The 20,500-nt window shown below is 42.1% G+C and overlaps 1 protein-coding gene across 10 annotated transcripts in view; it reads left to right on the forward strand.

The window, feature by feature from the left end:
* Positions 1-20,500, forward strand: part of rassf7a (Ras association domain family member 7a) — a 71,801-nt gene that overhangs the window by 19,003 nt on the left and 32,298 nt on the right. For 3 of the 10 annotated variants that reach the window (XM_036976902.2, XM_036976927.2, XM_036976920.2), the window contains exons 2-3: positions 410-517; positions 11,330-11,415. The exons of 4 other annotated variants lie outside the window; for them this stretch is intronic. The gene's annotated coding sequence lies outside the window, so the exon portion shown is untranslated. The remainder of the gene's footprint in view (positions 1-409; positions 518-11,329; positions 11,416-20,500) is intronic. 3 more of the 10 variants (XM_036976908.2, XM_036976928.2, XM_036976929.2) reach the window with 1 other exon arrangement.

Below are 20,500 nucleotides of genomic sequence, written 5' to 3' on the forward strand. Positions count from 1 at the left end.
CAGTAGGTACAGCCCTGTTCCACCCTTTATATTAATTAAGTAATATATGCAAATATACCCAGTATATTTATGCAAATGAGGCACATATAATTTTCTTTATTTTAACACAAAATATAAAACAATTGTGTGTGTGTGTGTGTGTTTATTTGATCATCTGTCTGTCCATCTCTGTCTGTTTATCCATCTTTCTCTTTCTCTCTCTCCCTCACTTAGTTGTCACTTGCTTGTCCCTCACTTGCTTGTCTTTCCGTTTCTCCCTCTGTCTGGCCTGGCGGTTTGTTATCCCACTCACCCCCACCACCAGAACTCCCACAATGCAGAGGAGCTGAGGGTTGGGGCTTGGGGTCAGTGTGTGATTTGAGCGTACTGTTGACTTAAACCCTGACTGGCTTTTGTGTTCCACACTGAGGTGCTCCATGCATGACTGAGCGAGAGAGCCCTTCCCTGCACTGGCTGTGGGATGACACCAAACTGGTCTAGACTGGATGACAGCAGAGGAAGAGATACAGGCTACCAGGTTCGCTTCTCTCTTTCCTATTGTTAACCTGATATATGAACCGTTTTAATGCAAAGACAAGACAATGGCCTGTTGTAGTAGTACAGATGAAATGAGGTGGGATTATTATTAGGGATGCACGATATCGGTGAACATATCGGAATCGTACAATATTATCTAAAAATGCCAACATCGGTATCGACCCGATGTCTAGTTTAACAGCGACGTTAAAAACCGATGTCAAAGCTAACGTGCATACCTATATAACATAATAACGCCACGTAAAATTTTGCGCTACACGTGCAACACAGTATTCCTAACCTAGCCCACACAATGTCTGCTGTGTGGATCGAGCAGTCAACAAGTCGAGCAGTCATTTAAAGAGTAAGAACATTTCAGCGAGACAACTCAAAGGCGAGATCATGGAATTCATTGCCCTTGAAAATCAACCATTCTCTGTCGTGGGTGATGTTGGCTTTCGCCAACTGGTCGAGCACCAGTACACACTACCAAGTGCGCTGTTTTTCAGATGTTGCACTACCGGAGTTACACAGTAATAGCGTCACTGCTATTAGCTTCACGACATACTTACTATGGAACGCCGTATGGGTCATTGCATGTCAAAAAAGATACAGTAGCACTGTCTAAGCTGTACAAAAAAGTCTGCAAACACCGGCCACAAACGATATGTTTACAATACCGCGTTGGTAATAAAGCATTATTTGTTCGACCGCAACTTCTGGGGTAGCTGGCTTTAGCTTGGTACCTAGCTAGCACCAATACAACCAGCCTGAAAACAATGACCAGTAGAAACTGCAGTTACTTTCATTATACTTAGCAATGATTTAGGAATCCTTGTGAGTAAGTATTAGCTAGGTTGCCACTTGATGTTCGCCTATTGAAATTGAACTTCAGTTCATGAAAATAAATAACTAGCCAGCTACTTAACCCTGTTGCCCAAAGCGAACGTTATACGCAGCAAGCTAGCTACATCTGGCTAGTGAGACTCGACCAAATCGGGATATGTGTTGTGAAGCTAGCCACAATTCCAGGTCGCAATTGTAAATGAGAACTTGTTCTCAACTTGCCTACCTGGTTAAATAAAGGTGAAATAAAAAATAAAATAAAAAAATAAGGATTAGGCACAATGGTGGAATTTGCGGTTTGCCTTCAAAGTAAAAGTACGTCATTGACAGTGATGCAAATGAATACAAATATTATAATTATTTTATTTTGAAGGCTAACCACAAGGTCCACTATTGTGGCTAATCCTTATTGTGGCTAGCTTCACAAAGATGGGTCCGACCACCATTAATCAAATAAGAACTGTCTTATAAATTAGGGTTATTTTAGATGATGACACCTTGCTATATAGTTAGCTAGCTAACTATAGCTACTGAAACAGATTGTCATGTTATTTGACCCAAATGGAATTCCATAGAAATCCTGGTTGAGAATAAAATGACTGAACAAATGAACAACAAAACAGCACAGCAAGTAAGTGAAATAAATATGTTTAGATTATGTTTTACTGGTAATGGGGACATACTCTTGAAGTCGGAAGTTTACATACACTTAGGTTGGAGTCATTAAAACTTGTTTTTAAACCACTCCACAAATTTCTTGTTAACAAACTGTAGTTTTGGCAAGTCTGTTAGGACACCTACTTTTTAAATTAAATTTTTTAAGATTTGAATTTTACCCCTTTTTCTCCCCAATTTCGTGGTATCCAATTGTTAGTAGCTACTATCTTGTCTCATCGCTACAACTCCCGTACGGGCTCGGGAGAGACAAAGTTTGAAAGTCATGCGTCCTCCGATACACAACTCAACCAAGCCGCACTGCTTCTTAACACAGCGCGCATCCAACTCGGAAGCCAGCCGCACCAATGTGTCGGAGGAAACACCGTGCTCCTGGCAACCTTGGTTAGCGTGCACTGCGACCGCCTCGCCACAGGAGTCGCTGGTGCGCGATGAGACAAGGATATCCCTACCGGCCAAACCCTCCCTAACCCGGGCGACGCTAGGCCAATTGTGCGTCGCCCCACGGACTAGGACACCTACTTTGTGCATGACACAAGTAATTTTTCCAACAATTGTTTACAGACACATTATTTCACTTATAATTCACTGTATCACAATTCCAGTGGGTCAGAAGTTACACATACACTAAGTTGACTGTGCCTTTTAAACAGCTTGGAAAATTCTAGAAAATTATGTCATGGCTTTAGAAGCTTCTGATAGGCTAACTGACAGCATTTGAGTCAACTGGATGTGTACCTGTAAATGTATTTCAAGGCCTACCTTCAAACTCAGTGCCTCTTTGCTTGACATCATGGGAAAATCAAATGCCCCCAGAAAAAAATTGTAGACCTCCACAAGTCTGGTTCATCCTTGGGAGCAAAACGGCTGAAGGAACCACGTTCATCTGTACAAACAATAGTACTCAAGTATGAACACCATGGGACCACGCAGCCGTCATACCGCTTAGGAAGGAGACGCGTTCTGTCTCCTAGAGATTAACATACTTTGCTGCAAAAAGTGCAAATCAATCCCAGAACAACAGCAAAGGACCTTGTGAAGATGCTGGAGGAGACAGGTACAAAAGTATCTATATCCACAGTAAAACAAGTCCTATATTGACATAACCTGAAAGGCCGCTCAGCAAGGAAGAAGCTACTGCTCCAAAACCGCCATAATAAAGCCAGACTAAGGTTTGCAACTGGACATGGGGACAAAGATCATACTTTTTGGAGAAATGTCCTCTGGTCTGTTGAAACAAAAATAGAGCAGTTTGGCCATAATGACCATCGTTATGTTTGGAGGAAAAAGTGGGAGGCTTACAAGCCAAAGAACACCATCCCAACCGTGAAGCACTGGGGTGGCAGCATCATGTGGTGGGGGTGCTTTGCTGCAGGAGGGACTGGTGCACTTCACAAAATAGATGGCATCATGAGGACGGAAAATTATGTGGATATATTGAAGCAACATCTCAAGACATCAGTCAGGAAGTTAAAGCTTGGTAGCAAATGGGTCTTCAAATGGACATTGACCCCAAGCATACTTCCAAAGTTGTGGCAAAATGGCTTAAGGACAACAAAGTCAAGGTATTGGAGTGGCCATCACAAAGCCCTGACCTCTGTCAGGAGGAATGGGCCAAAATTCATCCATTGTGGGAAGCTTGTGGAAGGCTACCCGAAACGTTTGACCCAAATTAAAAAATTTAAAGGCAATGCTACCAAATACTAATTGAGTGTATGTGAACTTCTGACCCACTGGGAATGTGATGAAAGAAATAAAAACTGAAATAAATTGTTCTCTCTACTATTATTCTGACATTTCACATTCTTAAAATAAAGTGGTGATCCTAACTGACCTAAGACTGGGAATTTTTACTAGGATTAAATGTCAGGAATTGTGAAGAACTGAGTTTAAATGTACTTGGCTAAGGTGCATATAAACTTCCGACTTCAACTGTACGTAAATGCCAACAAAATAACAGTTTGGTTAGTGTGGTGTGTGTATATGTGTGTGTTTGTGTGTGTGTGTGTAACCTTTTTTTAACTAGGCAAGTCAGTTAAGAACAAATTCTTATTTACAATGATGGCCCGGACGACGCTGGGCCAATTGTGTGCCGCCCTATAGGACTCCCAATCATGGCCATATGTGATACAGCCGGAATTCGAACCAACAACTGTTGTGACACCTCTTGCACTGAGATGCAGTGCCTTAGACCACTGCGTCCATCTGTGTGTGTTAACTTTTTAACTGTACTAGAATGCTTAAAAGGCCACTAAAATTTTAAATATCGGTTATCAGTATCGGTATCGTTTTTTTACAAGGAAAATATTGGATATCGGTATCAGCCAAAAATGTCATATCGATGCATCACTAATTATTACGATTTCCTAATGAGATCATAAAGATGGACTTACATTATTCCCTGATTGAGCCAGGTTTCAGGGCATTGAGCCAGGTTTCAGGGCATTGAGCCAGGTTTCAGGGCATTGAGCCAGGTTTCAGGGCATTGAGCCAGGTTACAGGGCATTGAGCCAGGTTTCAAGGCATTGAGCCAGGTTTCAGGTCATTGAGGCAGATTTCAGGTCATTGAGCCAGGTTTCATGGCATTGAGCCAGGTTTCAGGGCATTGAGCCAGGTTTCAGGGCATTGAGCCAGGTTTAAGGGCATTGAGCCAGGTTTAAGGGCATTGAGCCAGGTTTCAAGGCATTGAGCCAGGTTTCAACGCATTGAGCCAGGTTTCAAGGCATTGAGCCAGATTTCAGGTCATTGAGCCAGGTTTCAGGGCATTGAGCCAGGTTTCAGGGCATTGAGCCAGGTTTCAGGGCATTGAGCCAGGTTTTCTGCCTATATTTAAGAGTAAACCATGCAAAGACTTAAGAGAAAGCCATCCAGTCCATCTTAATGATACACTGAGCAGAGCTACAATGCAGCAGCTATAGTTTGACCCTGACCATAATGATAGCTCTGCTAGGAAGGAAAAACAAAACATTACTATTACCTTGGTCTTACTTACCCTGAACATGTCTATGTCAACAAAAGTTCAAAACTCAGAGTGTGTCATTGCAATCCTGGGATGGCTTCAATTGGACAAACAATGAAGCAAACATTGGAAAAAAGGAAAAACAATATCAATGTTCTTATTGGACTGTTGTCCCTTTTTAGGTAAACATTTTTTCTCATGTTTGTTCCTATTGAACACGACCCTGTCTGATTCTACTTCTTGTTTGTTTTAAAGATCTGTCCCACTGGGCACAGACGTCCGTTCAACGTCCAGTTTTGATTTACATTTGTTTGAGTTGTCAACTAACGTGAATTCACAGTGAAATCAACAAACATTTTCACCATGTTATTGGATTTTGGTTAAAAAGTGGGTGAAAAAAGACGACATGCCCTGACGTTGATGACTTTTTGCAAATCCAATTCATTTTCCACCGTTGATTTTTGGGGGTTGGAATGATGTGGAAACAAGGATGATTTAACCAGTTTTTGCCCAGTGCGGTGTCTATCTGTCCTGTTCCCACTTGCTGAATGAGGTTTTCTGGGAAACGGGGGAACAAGAGAGGGAGGTCTAATCTCTGAAGAGGGGGAGGGGAGTCAGTTGAGCATTAGACAATGCTATTCAAGACTGATGCAGAACAGCCAACAAAAAAAACTCAGCCCACTACCCTCCGCAGAACCTAATTGAGAGAGTCGCAGGAAAGACCGGTCTATTTATCATTCTCAAATCAAACAAATGTTATTGGTTGCGTACACATATTTAGCAGATGTTATCGAGGGTATAGCTAAATGCTTGTGTTCCTAGCTCCAACAGTGCAGTAATACCTAACAATACAGAACAATGCACGCAATCCAGACGATACAAATAAAGGAATTAAGAAATATAGAAATATTAGAACGAGCAATGTACAATGTATGATTAGAAAATGTGTGCACAGCAGTACTTATATAGAATGAGCCGTGTCTAGAATACAGTATATACAATACATATGAAGTGGGTAAAACAGTATGTAAACATTATAAAAGTGACCAGTGTTCAATAACTATGTACATAGGGCAGCATTGTCTAAGGTGCAGGGTCGAGTACCGGGTAGTTGCCGGCTAGTAACAGTGGCTAAAGTTTAGGGCAGGGTACTGGGCAGAGGCCGGCTAAAATACTTGAAAGTACTACTTAAGTCGTTTTTGGGGGTATCTGTACTTTACTTTTACTTTACTACATTCCTAAAGAAAATTATGTACTTTTTACTCCATACATTTTTCATGACTTGAAAAAGTACATTTTTAATGTTTGTCAGGTCAGGAAAATGGTCTAATTCACACACTTATCAAGAAAACATCCCTGGTCATCCCTATTGCCTCTGATCTGGTGGACTCACTAAACACATGCTTTGTTTGTAAATTATGTCTAAGTGTTGGACTGTGCCCCTTGTTATCCGTCAATAAAATATAAAAACGGTGCTGTCTGGTTTTAGAATTGTTTTACTATTTTACTTTTGATACTTAAGTATATTTTAGGAATTCCATTTACTTTTTATACTTAATTATATTTAAAACCAAATACTTTTCAACTTTTACTAAAGTAGGATTTTACTGGGTGACTCACTTTTACTTGAGGCATTTTCTATTACGGTATCTTCACTTTTACTCAAGTATGACAATTGGGTACTTTTTCTACCACTGGCTAGTGGTGACTATTTAAGAGTCTGATGGCCTGTAGATAGAAGCTGTTTTTCAGTCTCGGTCCCAGCTTTGATGCACCTGTACAGTCTCTGCCTTCTTGATGGTTGCTGGGTGAACAGGCGGTGGCTCGGGTGGCTGAAGTCCTTGATGATTTTCTTGGTGTTCCTGTGACACTGGGTACTGTAGATGTCTTGGAGGGCAGGCAGTGTGGTCCTGGTGATGAGTTGTGCTGACCACACCATCCTCTGGACGGTGAAGTTGCCGTACCAGGCGGTGATACAGCCCGACAGGATGCTCTCAATGGTGCATCTGTAGAAGTTTGTGAGGGTTTTAGAGGCCAAGCCAAATTTCTTCAGACTCCAGACTTTGAAGAAGCACTGTTGTGCCTTCTTTACCACACTTTGTCTGTGTGGATAGACCATTTCAAGTTGTCAGTGATGTGCAAGCCGAGGAACGTGAAGTTTTTCACCCTCTCCGCTGCAGCCCCGTCGATGTGGATGGGGCGTGCTCTCTCTGCTGTCTCCTGAAGTCCACAATCAGCTCCTTCACAGAACCCAGTTGCACAGGGCTGGGTTCAGACCCAGGGCCCCAAGCTTATTGATGAGCTTGGAGGGCAATAAGGTGTTGACGGCTGAGCTGTAGTCGATGAACAACATTCTTACATAGGTTATCCTCTTGTCCAGATGGGATTGGGCAGTGTGCAGTGGGATGGCAACTCCGTCATCCTTGGATCTGTTGGGATGGTATAGGAATTGTAGTGGGTCTAGGATGTCGGGTAAGGTGGAGGTGATATGATCCTTAAAACTTATTTTGGATCATTGGGACGCTAGCGACAACATCCGGTGAAATTGCAGAGCGTGAAATATATATTTTTTTAAAGTAATAATATTAAACATTCATAAAAATACAAGTGTTGTACAACATTCTTTAGCTTAGAATCTTGGTAATCGAACCGCTTTGTCCGATTTACAATGGGCTTTATGGCGAAAGCATAGCATTTGATCGTCTGAGGACAGCGTCTCAGCCACTTCCTGCATTAACATGAATTCATAACCTGCACAGGTGTCACAAAAATCAAAAATAGTGATAAAATAAATCACTTACCTCTGAAGATCTTCATCTTTTTGCAATCCAAAGGGTCCCAGTTACACAATGAATGGTCGTTTTGTTCGATAAAGTATTTTATATCCCCAAAAAGTCAGTTTAGTTGACGCGCTTTGTTCAATAATCCGCTGGTTTCTCCTCATTCAAAATGCATACAAAATGAATCCCAAATGTTACAAATAGTCTTCGTCCAAACAAGTCAAACAACGTTCCTAATAAATCCTCAGGCACCCTAATATGTAAATAAACAATAAAATTGAAGACGGAAAATAGTATGTCCATTCCCGGAGATAAATAACCAAGTGCGCGCCCTCACCGGAGCGCGCCACAAACATTTTCCAACCAAGCAGAGGCATAACGAAAGTCAGAAATAGCGATGAAATAAATCACTTACCTTTTTGAAGATCTTCATCTTTTTGCAATCCAAAGGGTCCCAGTTACACAATGAATGGTCGTTTTGTTCGATAAAGTCTTTTATATCCCCAAAAAGTCAGTTTAGTTGACGCGCTTTGTTCAATAATCCGCTGGTTTCTCCTCATTCAAAATGCATACAAAATGAATCCCAAATGTTACAAATAGTCTTCGTCCAAACAAGTCAAACAACGTTCCTAATAAATCCTCAGGCACCCTAATATGCAAATAAACAATAAAATTGAAGACGGAAAATAGTATGTCCATTCCCGGAGATAAATAACCAAGTGCGCGCCCTCACCGGAGCGCGCCACAAACATTTTCCAACCAAGCAGAGGCATAACGAAAGTCAGAAATAGCGATGAAATAAATCACTTACCTTTTTGAAGATTTTCATCTTTTTGCAATCCAAAGGGTCCCAGTTATACAATGAATGGTAGTTTTGTTCAATAACGTCCTTCTTATATCCCAAAAATGTCAGTTTATTTGGCGCGTTTGATTCAGAAATAGACCTGTTCCAACTCGCCCAACATGCCTACAAAGGAATCTAAAAAGTTGTAGACTTCGTCCAAACAATTCAAACAACATTTCTAATCCAACCTCAGGTACCCTAATATGTAAATAATCTATACAATTTAAGACAGAATAAACTGTGTTCAATACCGGAGAAAAGGATAGAGGAGCGCGCACTCATTCACACACTCAATAGACTAGAGTCCTTCTGAGGGATACTTTGAAAGAATACGAATACTTCTTCATTTTTCAAAAAACAAGCATGAAACAATTTCTAAAGACTGTTGACATCTAGTGGAAGCCATGGGAACTGCAATCTGGGTCCTAATTATTAGACCATTCCATAGAAAAGCATTGAAAAGTCCTCCCCCTAGCCTTATAAAGTTAACTAGCCTCTCAATGCACTTCATGATGACAGAAGTGAGTGCTACGGGGCGATAGTCATTTAGTTCAGTTACTTTTGCTTTCTTGGGTACAGGAACAATGATGACATATTGAAGCAAGTGGGGACCACAGACTGGGATAGGGAGAGATTGAATAAGTCCGTAAACACCTCAGCCAGCTGGTCTGTACATGCTCTGAGGACGTGGCTAGGGATGCGTCTGGCGATCCCGGTTGTGGATTTAGGAATGCTCTTTAAGTCTTTTGTGTGCTGGGACTGAACAGTGAGAGGGAGGAAATGTATCTGTATTGGGTTTGAATGTGAAGATTAAGCTTTTTTAGACATCTGTTCTTGCTTTCTTTTTGCTGGATGCAAACTGGAGGGATGGAGAAGGGGGGTGGGGTGTTGAATGTCATAGAAAAGTAGGGGTGGTTGAGGGGGAGGGATGGGGTGATGGAAAAGGGAGGTATAGAGGGAGACGGCACCCTCAGGAATGCCTGGAAGGTGACAGTGAACTCTCCAAGCCTTCAGACGGTTCATTACATCACAGGGCCCACAACTAACCCAACTTGCCCTGTCCAGTTGGCTCTGTTTGACTTTTGTGATTTCCCAAGTTGGCCCTAATCGTTAGGAAAAAGACTGACTTCTTGAAATTGTCCCTTTAAAAAGTTACTTCCCTCTGACACCTTCTGCTTTTCTCACCCGGCCACTATCAGCTGAACCTCTAGGGTACTCTCCCTTTACTGTAGAAGTGGCCTACTGTGTGTTTGTGTGAGAAAGAATTACAGGCATGATCTGTTGTGCATCTCAGCTCTTAAATGTGTCAAAAGCTTGTGTCTCAGATGTGTCTCAGATGTGAGCAAACTCTGATAGTTCTGGCTGAAGTAAAAAACTCGGCCTAGCCTCGTCTAAATGGTATTACGTTTGGGACACGGGCTATTGAAAGAAAAACATAGACCAATCCTTTTGCATTTTAGTGTCAATGTGTCTGTGTTTGTGAATGTGTTTAGCTAAAGATGGTTATGAATCATATCAGGTTAGTCTGTAAATTAATCTAATGCTCAGTCTGTCTGTTGATTTCAACACAACAAAATCTAATTGGTCTGGCATGGTTCCAAACCCAGCCTAAGTAGCTTAGCAGAACAAGACACGCACACACACACGGTCTCTAAGGTGCAGGGTTGAGTACTGGGTGGTAGCCTGCTAGTAACAGTGACTAAAGTTCAGGGCAGGGTACTGGCCGAAGACCAGCTACTGGTGACTATTTGACAGTCTAATGGCCTGGAGATAGAAGTTGTTTTTCAGTCTCCCGGTTTACCTCTATTTTTTCTGCCTACAAGATGGTAGAGGGGTGAACAGGCCATGGCTCAGGTGTCTGAGGTCCTTGATGATCTTCTTGGTCTTCCTGTAACACCGGGTGCTGTACAATAGATGTCCTGGAGGGCAGGACCTATGTGTGTGTTCCCAACCCAAATGGTCAGGTTTGCCCTGCACTCCCTGGGAGAGGCTCCCTCACTGTTTAAACACACACTCACCTTTACACACACACACACACACACCTGGACATGGGACTGTGACCTCATTCCAGGAAGAGAACATCACCTGAGAGACTCATTTACATAGTCAGCTGTTCATGTGACCAGAGGCCAGAGGGAGGAAGTCTACTTCCTCAGGTAGTATGTACACAAACACACACAAATAAATACACACGCATACACTATGCAGTGTACGGTGTGAATATTAAGACAGTTCAATAAAGCAAATTAAATTCTGAGTGTGTTATTAAGAGTGAAAGAGAAAGGCAGAGAGAGAGAGAGAGACTCCTCTACTAACCACTACCTGGAGAGGGGGAGGGGCCTGCCCTGTCAGCAGAGTGTCAGGAGAGAGAGAGCTAGAGAGAGAGAGAGAGCTAGAGAGAGAGAGAGAGCTAGAGAGAGAGAGAGCGCGAGAGAGAGGCTTAGCAGTCTCAGATCTTTGCTGTGGTGAGAACATCCAGGAGAGCTGCATTCCTGAAGCAGCCAGCGAACGAGTGAGGGAGACAGATAGATAGAAACCGGAAAGGCAGAGGAAAGATAGAAACAGAGGAGTACCGACAGATAGATCGGTTTAATCTCCAGCCACCTCATCTGACTCTGACCCCTGCTGGACTTTACCTCCCCTGAAACACTCACTCACTCACTCCCTCCCTCTTTTGTTGGGACTACACTTCCTGATCCCACTCTCCAGAGCTCAGAGGAGCGAGTGGAATCTACCTGAGAGAGGAAAAGCTAGAACGAGAGCGAGAGTTGAGAAGGAAGACATTTCCACACCTGGTGAGTGTGACACATTTTGTTCTGGGAAAGAGCGTGTGTGTTTCTCTGCGTGAGTGTGTGTGTTTGTATGAGGGAGTTTGTGTTTTGAATGTTCCTCAGTAGTTTGTGAGGAAGTTTGTTTTTAAATTCTAAGTGCATCATATTGTGTTTGAGTAAAAGCTTACCCAGAAGTGCAAGTTTGGGTAGAAAACCAAAAGATTTGACTCATGATGAAAATAATAGTGTGGTCATCCTCACAATTCAAGCCAGTCCTCCATGAAAGTAATTCAGTTAGTCTTTCTTTTCACTTGATTTGTGTCCTGGAAATGGACCTTTGTGTGTGGTTTATTCCCTTAAAAACATGTCTAGAGTAGTTACTGCTAGAACAAGGAAAACATTAGGCTATTTCAATTCTAATGGTTTCAATGTTATGGTCTCTAGTGGTCTTCGATGGTAAAAGACCCAAATGCATAAGACTGCCATGCAATTACATTCTTTTATTTTATTTTAGTCTCTAGCCCATTTCTCCATCAAGGTTTTGGGCTTGTAGGTCTTCAGAGAGCTGTCACTAGTTGGACTAATACATATGCCATTTAGCAGTCGCGTTTATAAAAGTGACTCTTACAGTCATGCCAAAATAAATATTTCATATGGGTGGACCCGGTAATTGAATCCACAACCCTGATGGCACAAACGCCATGCTCTACCAACAGAGCCACACTGGACCATACAGGACTTTTCAGGGAAAGTTTGGTTGAAGCATTAGGTTGCTAAAAGACGGACAAACTGAATTACTTTCATGGAGGACTGGTATGAATTGTGAGGATGACCGCACAATTTATTTTCATCATGAGCCAAATCTATTGTTTTTCTAACCAAAGTTGCAAAGGAAATGTTGTGCCTCTGAACAAGTCAGTTAACCCACTGTTCCTAGGCCGTCATTGTAAATATGAATTTGTTCTTAACTGACTTGCCTAGTTAAATAAAGGTTGAAAAAAATCACCAGATTGACAAGGAATACATTGCATAGTAGGGAGAAGCAATACTCCAAGCTGCAGCTTCAAACTACTTGTAAAACATAGAGAACTGATACTGTATGTTGGATTGGCATAGGGTGTGGGGTGTCCATGTGTGGCATATGTGTGGTAGGAATACGTTTGATCCAAATCAGATGCTGGGTACTATATTTACTATATATCATGAATCCTATAAATAAAAAGGGGAAATTTGGGTGCAATCAATTAGCTTAATTTCACAAAGATCAAATTATATTTCAACAAAATAATGTTTCAGGAATGCTAATCATATCTGTTAATTACTCCAGAAACGATTTGAGAACAATCTGAGATGGTGTGTGTCAAAATCCTCTTTCGTGTGTGTGTGTGTGTGTGTTCAGTGTCCCTGATCAGGCTACTGTGTCCTTAAATGTATCTGTTGGTGCTAAGCCCCCTCCTCTGTAACATGGCACAACCTGGAACTGTCTGTCCAACCCGTGTGTGTGTGTGTGTCTATACGTGTGTGTGTGAGAAGGCATGATAAAGCCATGGGTGTCTCTTCAACAGCCTGCACAGATTAAAGATTGATTTATGGAGGACTACACATGCTAAAACAACTCATTATCCTAGCCTATGTGTGTGTGGGTTTAGAGATAGCATCTTATTATGTGTCTGTAGTTGTTGTCTTGTCCTGTGGATCGATGAGGGAGCCAGAGAGAAAAAGAGAGGTGATTTTATTTCCTGGCTTACCCTGAGACAAGCATATCGCTACATCCGCAATAACATCTGCTAAATATGTGTATGCGACTAACAAAATGGATTTGATTTGAGTAAACAGCCATACTTCATGTGTTATCTGTGTGTGCATGTGTGTTTAAACTACCAACGGGACATTAAAAACTGTAATATCTTACAGGCTGACTACACCGCTCGCATGGCGTGCGCGAGCAATGCAAAATAAATGTAAAAATCAATATTATTCAATTATTGCACCCACACTGCTTGCGCGCGCCAACAGAAGTCAGTTCTATTTGTGACGCAGATCGCGCTGCAAGTCCTGCCTCTTCCATCTCATTGGTTTATAGAAGCAGGTACCCATGTGCCATCTCCTCATTGGTTATACCCACGTGGATGACTGAAAGACGAACGAGGTCAGTGGCAGTAATGCACCTAATTTATGAAAGTTGCCATTTGCAATTGAAGAAAAAGCCTGGAGGGAGGAGAGATGACTAGAAATTATTCAGTTGACCGTTTTATATGTGGATTAATTGGCGGAGTAGACGACCTTGTGCATTTCAGGTAAAATAACAACTCAATGTTTAAATCCCAGGACAAATTAGCTAGCAACAGCAAGCTAGCTAAATAGGACAAATTAGCTAGCAAGTGCAATATCAAGTGCAAGCTAGCTAAATTGCCATAAATGTTTAATGCTTTTCGACCTGTCCCCAAATTAATATAATTGGTTCAGAGTTTTTTTAAAATATTTTAACCTGCGTGTCGTGATCGCGTTTGGTGTTGGGGGACAAAATAAATGTATAAACAAAGGCTCAAGCGCGCAGCCGGTTTGGGTTCTGTGTTATGTTTCACTGAGTCGTGGCTGAACGACGACATGAAGACTATACAGCTGGCGGGTTTTACACTGTATTGGCAGGATAGAACAGCAACCTCTGGTAAGACAAGGGGTGGCGATGTATATTTGTAAACAACAGCTGGTGCACGATATCTGTCTCAAGGTTTTGCTCGCCTAAGGTAGAGTTTCTCATGATAAGCTGTAGACCACACTATCAACCAAGAGAATTGTCATCTGTATTTTTTGTAGCTGTCTACATACCACCACAGACTGATGTTGGCACTAAGATCGCACTTAATGAGCTGTATATCGCCATAAGCAAACAGGAAACGCTCATCCAGAAGCGTCGCTCGTAGTGGCCGAGGACTTTAATGCAGGGAAACTTAAATACATTTTACCAAATCTCTACCAGCATGTTAAATGTACAACCATCTCTGGATGGCATTGAGGAGTACACAACATCTGTCACTGGCTTCATTGATAAGTGACGTCGTCCCCACAGTGATCGTACGTACATACCCCAAGCGGAAGCCATGGATTACAGGCAACATCCGCACTGAGCTAAAGGGTAGAGCTGCCGCTTTCAAGGAGCGGGACTCTAACCGGAAAGCTTATAAGAAATCCCGCTATGCCCTCCGACGAACCAGCAAACAAGCAAAGCGTCAATACAGGACTAAGATCGAATCGTACTACACCGGCTCCGATGCTCGTCGGATGTGGCAGGGCTTGCAAACTATTACAGACTACAAACGAAAGCACAGGCGAGAGCTGCCCAGTGACACGAGCCTACCAGATGAGCTAAATTACTTTTATGCTCGCTTCGAGGCAAGTAACACTGAAACGTGCATGAGACCATCAGCTGTTCCCGACGACTGTGTGATCACGCTCTCCGCAGCCGATGTGGGTAAGACCTTTAAACAGGTCAACATTCACAAGACCACAGGGCCAGACGGATTTACCAGGATGTGTACTGCGAGCATGCGCTGACCAACTGGCAGGTGTCTTCACTGATATTTTCAACCTCTCCCTGTCTGAGTCTGTAATAACAACATGTTTCAAGCAGACCCTGTGCCCAAGAACACTACGGGTAACCTGCCTAACTGACTACCGACCCGTAGCACTCATGTCTGTAGCCATGAAGTGCTTTGAATGGCTGGTCATGGCTCACATCAACACCATTTTCCCAGAAACCCTAGACCCACTCCAATTTGTATACCCCCCTAACAGATCCCCAGATGATGCAATCTCTATTGCACTCCACAGTGCCCTTTCCCACCTAGACAAGGAACACTTATGTGAGAATGCTATTCATTGTTCAACACCACAGTACCCTCAAATCTCATCACTAAGCTAAGGACCCTGGGACTAAACACCTCCCTCTGCAACTGGATCCTGGACTTCCTGAGGGGCCGTGCCCAGGTAATAAGGGTAGGTAACAACATATCCGCCACGCTGATCCTCGACACGGGGGCTCCTCAGGGGTGCGTGTTCAGTCCCTTCCTGTGCTTCCTGTTCACTCATGACTGCATGGCCAGGCACGACTCCAACCCCATCATTAAGTTTGTTGATGACACAACAGTGGCAGGCCTGATCACTGTCAACGGAGAGACAGCCTATAGGGAGTTGGTCAGAGACCTGGCCGTGTTGTGCCATGACAACAACCTCTCCCTCAATGTGCTCAACGTGATCAAGACAAAGGAGATGATTGTGGACTACAGGAAAATGAGGACCGAGCACGCCCCCATTCTCATCGACGGGGCTGTAGTGGAGCAGGTTGAGAGCTTCAAGTTCTTAAGTGGGAGAACTTGCACAATTGGTGGCTGACTAAATACTTTTTTTGCCCCACTGTACCTTTTTTTTTTACTCAATTTTTATAAAAATTTCTTAAAGCATTGTTGGTTCATTAAGGGCTTGTAAATAAGCATTTCACTGTAAGGTGAAATGCTACACCTGTTGCATTCTGGGCATGTGACAAATAAAATTGTATTGGATTTGTTTGTGTATGTTGGTTTCTCAGTGTGTTTAGTGTGTGACTGTGCCAGTATGCGAGTCTGTCAGTGTGTGTGTCTGTTTGTCAGTGTGTGTGAGATGGTGTCAGTGGTAATAGATGGTTGTGGAGGGAGGGAGGGAAGTGATTGTGTTTAAACACAGGAGCCTCACATTTATTATCCTTTTAAAATTGGCTATGTGTGTGTCTGTGTGTGTTTGTGGTGTGTGTGTTTTCTAAAATGAAGCACATCATCCAGCTCTCTCCTCAGTCAGTGACATCACCTCTAAGTTCCCCTCTTATCTTAGCCTGGTTGTTTAGTTCTCGTCTGTGCACGCACGCATGCACACACACACACACACACACACACACACACACAGGATTAAACCTACACTATGGTTAATTTCCCACAACATTGGGCTGGGTGTGTTTTGAATGGAGAGAATGGAGCATCCTCTGAGGGATGGCTGTGATGTTATTTTTAATGGCCTTTTATTACGTCAGTATACATCAATGGAGAAGCATGACCCCTTTTCTCTGCCTCTGTTATGAATTGTGTGTGTGTGTGTGTGTGTCTAGCTGTAAAGTAATGCAATCTTGGTGAGTGCAGTCAGTTTCCTCTAACTCATGATGATGGTGTACATAGTGACTGTCCTCAAGCTTGTGAAGTGGTTTTGCCTGTCACGACGAGACCTAGGCTACCTACTGAAAGTGGACTCAACTCAAGGCAACAGTATAGGAATGTTTGCGTGATGGAAAGTATTGCTTGTTTCTTATGTGTTTTAGCGAGTGAGTGAGTTGTGCTTGGCTCAGGAAGGAGAGCGCAATGCGGTGAGAAAAGATTGATCCAGTGTTGCTCTCCTCACGTGCACTCTTCTCTCTCTCACTCACTCACTCACTCACTCACTCACTCACTCACTCACTCACTCACTCACTCACTCACTCACTCACTCACACACACACACACACACACACACACACACACACACACACACACACAATATCTATTCTCTTCTTTCTCTTATGCTGAATGAACAATTTGACTTTGATATGTTACCTCATCAGTCCTTTCAATAAGCCATGTTTACATTGCTTTGTAAACGTGGCCCTAACTGCGTAGCAGGAACCAATAGCATTCAGTCTGTTTGTGTTTCTGGAGTGAAATGTTTGATACCAATTGCTGCAAGTCTGCATTCAGTCATCCAGTTAGAGAGAAGTTCTAATGGAAAGTTCCGGACAGTTAGGCTGTGGTCATTTAGTCCGGCAGTGAAAGAGCAAGAACTTGGTGCCCCAGTAGCAACAGTCTCGCTCACTGTCAGACTACAACCTGATAACACACCCAACTCAGGATTTGTTGCTACTAACAACAGTCTACCTGGGTGACGGTGGTGTGCTTTTCCACTGCACTCTCAGCGTCACCGCTGGCCCTGTCTGTTTCTTACTGCTTCACCTCTTTCACCCTGACCTGAAGACAAGTGTGTGTGTGTGTGTATGTGTGTGTGTGTGTGTGTGTGTGTGTGTTTTTCTGTCAGTGTCCTTGGCAGCGTTGCCAAGCTTCCGGACACCTGTGGATGTAGAGACCACGGGCTGTGTGTGTGTGCACGCACTGCAAAACATGAAATCTAAGCAAGCCTAAATATCTTATATTGAGTGATAATTCACTTATAATTCGCTTGGAAAGAAAACAAATACTAAGTGATCTAATATTATTGGCAAATCATTTTGCTTATTTTAACCTAAAAATGTCTCAAAGATATTTGTCCTTAATATTTTAAAATCAGATAGATTCAGATTTGCCAATGACGTTAGATAATTTATCTTGGTAAGAAAAAAATATTTTAAGTGAATTATCACTCAATATAAAATATTTAGGCTTGCTTAGATTTCCCTTTTTGCAGTGTGTGGTGCGTCTCGTGAGATTTATCTTGACGCAGCTTTGTCTCTTCAGCACTGTCTTGCTACCGTGGCAACGCAAACATCCCACAATCCCCTGGGAGAGTCTTGTGATGCCAGGCGGAGACATGGCGATGGGGTGTTGTGTTTGAGGAGCACACACACACAGACAGACAGACAGAGGCCTGAGAGAGGGGTTTAGGTGCCAAGCATAAGGCAAGCTGTGAAGGTACTAAATCTATGATTTTAAAAGAGTATATAAAGAATACAAAATGATTTGTATTATTATTAACCCATCCACCCCCCCTGTTTGGAGGACACATCTTTTTTATTATTATTTTTTATATTACATATACATTTTACATACACATTTTATATACAGCAATCACATAACAATAATACATTACTGAACATAAGCTCCTTAGTCCCACCCCTCAGCCACTCTCATCACATCCCATCTATCACCGTAGACCATCCTCATTTGGTTTCCATGTGCCATATATTTTTAAATTGTGCTGTCATGTTTTACATACATTTTGAACCTTTCTAATAGTATAGTATCAACAGGTTTTGAGCCAAAGATGAAAACCTTTCCTACAAGTATTATTCTATAATTTATTGACTGACTGTGGCTTTCCAAATTGCCCAACACTGCTATTTGTAAGGTTCATTTTAAGTGAAACTTGCCTCTAAGTAGAGTTGAAGACGTTGCCTTATTTATTTTAGATTTTTTTGAGCCTTTATGTAAACATGGAGTCACCATTAAGACAAAATTTAATTTATTGATGGTCCCAGACTAGCCCCAGACATAGGCCATCCAATGTCAAACCACCAGCCGGCTGAAGCTAATTGGCGAAAGCAATTAGCTAGCACTAGCTAGCCTAGGCAACTTCAAGACATAAGACCTGGTTAACTGTTTAGGTTATCTAGAAGGGTGAGTGTAACTGGGTCGTTCCACGAAAAGGGTGCCTTTGATATTTTCAGTCTCTTATATTAAATGAAACACCCTTTAATATAGACCACATGGAGAATTCAATTGTATGACTAAAGGCTTGCTAAAGTGCCAAAATTCAGCATTTTGACATGTCCCTCCATCAACCCTGTGTCACTTCAATGAAGAGTTCAACCCACTTAACCATTTCTCCAAGTTTTCACCATCATAGTAAAGTCCTAGTTATTTTTGTTGCTTTTTAAAATAATTTCTGAAGATTATTATTTAAGTCATGTGTTTAGTGATTCATTTCCATCTGTCCATCATTTTAAGGTCAAACCCTGTAACATGAACTTAACTCTCATTTTAATATGGTGAAACTATTCCATTTGAAATAAAACAAATTCAGAATAAACATTGAACATCTAATAGATCATAGTGTAAAAGCAGGTGAGCTGGTCCTACTCTTTTTGGTGTAAAACTGAGCGGATCGAGTCTGTTACCTGTAGATAGAAATGCTAGAACTGTTTTAGCATTTTCATTGTGTTTGTGACGCTTGCATTCAATTGCCACTCCCTGTTGCACAGAACAAGCTTCCATTCCCCCTGTCACGAGGGAATTTAAGGCTGATTTAAGAAGAAATCATCAACCCTGTTACGGTCAACCCTGTTACGGTCAACCCCGTTTCTTTATTTGGCATTACTATAGTAATATTTTGATTTAACCTTGAGATGGGAAAAGTAGTTTTTTATGAAGTTGAACATGAGCTCTTTATGTCAATGTTAAAATTAGGTGAAATCAAAGGTTTTTTGGATCAAGTTACACTTCTCAAAAGGCACCAAATTGGTGAAATGACCTAACTGTGTACTGTTTTGGCAAAGTGAATGTACAAATACTTACCACGTGCGAACACACACACACAAGAGACGACCACATTAAAACACCCCCCACCCCACTCCCAAGACAACTCTCGTTTGGCTTCAGTCATGGCCGCTGCATTTCTTAATGACCAAGCTGAAAAAAAGAGGCCAAATCAGAAAGTTCAGCCCCCCTTTAAACCGGGATCTATTATCTGTGAACATCATAGAATTAGGTCAAAGTTTTCTCCATGAACAGGTAACACATCTAAAAATCCGCGGATGGCGTTTCTCTTAAACAAACAAAAAATATAGTCAGTGTGACCTGCTACTGCTGACTATCAGTCAGTGGGGCAGGCTGTTGCTGAGTGAGTGGTGGGAGGGCTGGAGGTGTGTGTGTTGACAGAGCACTGCATCATACAGCTTAGTCCACTATTGGCTGAGTCACGTGAGTGAGAGGAGACAGATCAGCACACGTGCACATCATGACAACTTTTTACCAGTTGTAGGTAGGTTATTTAACACAAGTGGAAATTTTAAATGGAAGTTATGGAACAGAAGTTATGGAATTCCATCGCAAGCTTCTGTTATGGGGAAAAGCCCTCAATTAAACTAACATTAAATGTGGAGAATTATACATTTGCATCTTTTGGCCATCAAGTAGACTATTCATTTATACAGTACCAGTCAAAAGTTTGGACACGCCTACTCATTCAAGGGTTTTTCTTCATTTTTACTATTTTCTACATTGTATACTAATAGTGAAGACATCAAAATTATGAAATAACACATTTGGAATCATGTAGTGACCTAAAAAGTGTTTAACAAATTGTTTACTAAGAATGTAAACAATACATTCTTCAAAGTAGCCAC

Source organism: Oncorhynchus mykiss, chromosome 1 (assembly GCF_057628025.1).
Source record: "Oncorhynchus mykiss isolate SJ-2025 chromosome 1, ASM5762802v1, whole genome shotgun sequence".
Classification (NCBI taxonomy): Eukaryota; Metazoa; Chordata; class Actinopteri; order Salmoniformes; family Salmonidae; genus Oncorhynchus; species Oncorhynchus mykiss.